Source organism: Acomys russatus, chromosome 8, assembly GCF_903995435.1.
Source record: "Acomys russatus chromosome 8, mAcoRus1.1, whole genome shotgun sequence".
In the NCBI taxonomy this organism is placed as follows: domain Eukaryota; kingdom Metazoa; phylum Chordata; class Mammalia; order Rodentia; family Muridae; genus Acomys; species Acomys russatus.
Window position 1 is genome coordinate 11,169,134 of NC_067144.1, and position 2,489 is coordinate 11,171,622.

A 2,489-nucleotide genomic window follows, 5' to 3' on the forward strand; every position below is an offset into this window, starting at 1 on the left:
ATCTGCACTGAGAGTCCACACGTGATAGTCAGTCAGGTAATCCATGCTCTCAGGAAACAAGGACTTCAGATGCTTCCCAGAGAGATTACTTCTACTTCTTCCTAGTATTACCATGTATATATGTGTCCCTATTATATGTACTTTCTGCGTTTTATAAAATGGATTACAACGATATGTATTTGTGCTGCTTCTTTTATTCAATGTTTAGTCATATTTATTCATGTACCCTTTGACATATAACTTTCTCATTAAAAAATTCTTTGAAAACATCATGCATGTATACAATGTATCTTCATCTTATGTATTTTCTCCTTCTTTCCAACAACCCCTTGGCCATTGGTTCTCAACCTGAGGGTCATGGCCACCCAGGAATAGCATATTCCTTATGCTGGATAGCAGATACTTACATCAGGATTCATAAGAGCAACAAATTTACAGTTATGAAGTAGTAATAAAAATATTATGGTTGAGGGTCACCACAACATGGGTATTAAAGAGTTACAGCATTAGAAGGTTGAAACTCACTGCCCTAGACCTTGAGGTCCACATTTCACTTCCTTTTTTCAGGTTTGTTTTTCTGTTGTGAGCTTTGTAGTTGTGATCGTACCAAAGTTCATTGTCTAATATTTTACTATCTCTTTAAAAGTTTCATACAACATGATTTTTGGATTCATCACTCCCTTCCCTCCTCACAATCTATCTTTCTCTTTCCTAACCATCCAACACGAGGTCCCTAAAATTGTTTTTAATCCATCAAGACCAAATATTCATGGATGTGTGGTCTTTCACTGGAGATTTGTCTGATTAACAGAAACAATAATGCTATAGAAAACTCTCTCTCCTAACAACAACAACAAAAAATTCCAGTAGCTGCACAGCTAACGCTGGGATTTCAACTTTGACTTCCACCTCCAAGCTGGGGTTTGTTCTGGCTTGGGCTTCCACTGGTTTTGTACATGCTGTTTCCACTACTGTGAGCTCATATTTTCATCTGCCCTTCTGTATCTAGAAGGCACTGCTTCCTTGTATATAACCTTGACTTTCTCTGCCCCCTTTTCTGCAGTGATTTCTGAGATTTGAGAAGAGGGGTACAATGTATATGCTCCATTTAGGTCTGAGAATTGTGACATCTCTTATTCTCTGTACCTTAGTCAGTTGTAGGTCACTGTTTTGCCATCTTCTACAAATACAAGCTTATCAGATGAGGGTTGAGAGATGCTTTGATTTATGGACATAGTACTATGTCCATTTAGCAGAACAATTGTAGTACATCTTCTCCTAGGGCACATGATATGTGTAGTCATACGTTCTTGGCTGAAAATGCTGCCAAGTATGAGATGCATATTGTTCGGAGGGTCTTAAATTCAACTAGAAAGTGGTTGGTTACTCTATCAAGTTCATGCCACTACTGCACCAGTGAGCATGTCTTGTCAGGCCAGACACTATTGTTGCTTGCAGGATTCACACCTGTGTATAACTGATGATTGCTTTGCCCTTTAGTGGCTTACATAGCACCTTCCAGGACTATGAAAGCTAATCACTATGGATAAGGTTTCCAGATTTATACTATCTTGATCTCATCATCTTCTATGACTTAAGTATGTGATGTCTTGACAATAGTGTCTTTTCTCAGTCATTCATGTTATTTTATTTTATTTCTCCAACCTTAATAATATGGTATCCAAATTTTTTCTTAACTGGTGGGTCCATGAACACAGGCTTATCCATTCCACTTAGAGGAAAGGAAAATGCATCTTCTTAAAATGATCCCACCATGGACCCTCTGGTCATCTAACTCAAGTCACCCCCTTGCCTGGCTTTATCTTCACTATATTATGAGGCCACTTCATTGAATTTCATTCCAGACTTTAACTTTTCCATGACTTCCATGATTTTGCCGTGTTTTTCACATAGAATGTGTCTGACTTTTAAGACATTGCACCACCTTTAGGGCTTTGAGACTTCTTGTCAACACTGTCACTCTCAGAGACTGTATCTCCTTTCCCCCCTTTTCCAGAACCACTTTTCCCCTTTGGCGGCATCTCTTAGGCTTGCTGTTAATTCTCTGAAAAATAGTGTCTTATAGTCAAGTTCTGGAGGGCAAACCAGCAATGACAATAGCTTGTAATGTTTGAGTGTCTATGGAACCTCACTGGCCAACTATCACCCCCACCCCAAAGTAATCCATTCCTTCCACTGGCCTTTTTGTTCATTAACCTCTAATATGGACATTGTCTTCTTATATGGTAACTTTATGGTCTCTGTCTCTGACTGTCTGCCTGTCTCTATGTATGTATATGTGTGTGTGTGTATATGTGTGTGTGTTTGTGGATTTCTTTCTGGAAGTTTCTACAGTAGAAAGTTTCCATATATCTTTTCCAGAAGGTCTTTAGTGTTATTTAGCACTCCCTATGTTCTCTTTTCTATCCTAACCTCTGCTTCCTCACCCCTGCTTAACTCTACCTGTTCTAGTATTCCCTTTTAACCTT

At 38.8% G+C, this 2,489-nt stretch overlaps 1 pseudogene; it reads right to left on the minus strand.

Annotated features, from left to right (window-relative positions):
* Positions 1-1,647: 1,647 nt before the first annotated feature.
* Positions 1,648-2,051, minus strand: LOC127193248 (peptidyl-prolyl cis-trans isomerase NIMA-interacting 4-like; annotated as a pseudogene).
* Between the last annotated feature and the right edge of the window lie 438 nt (positions 2,052-2,489).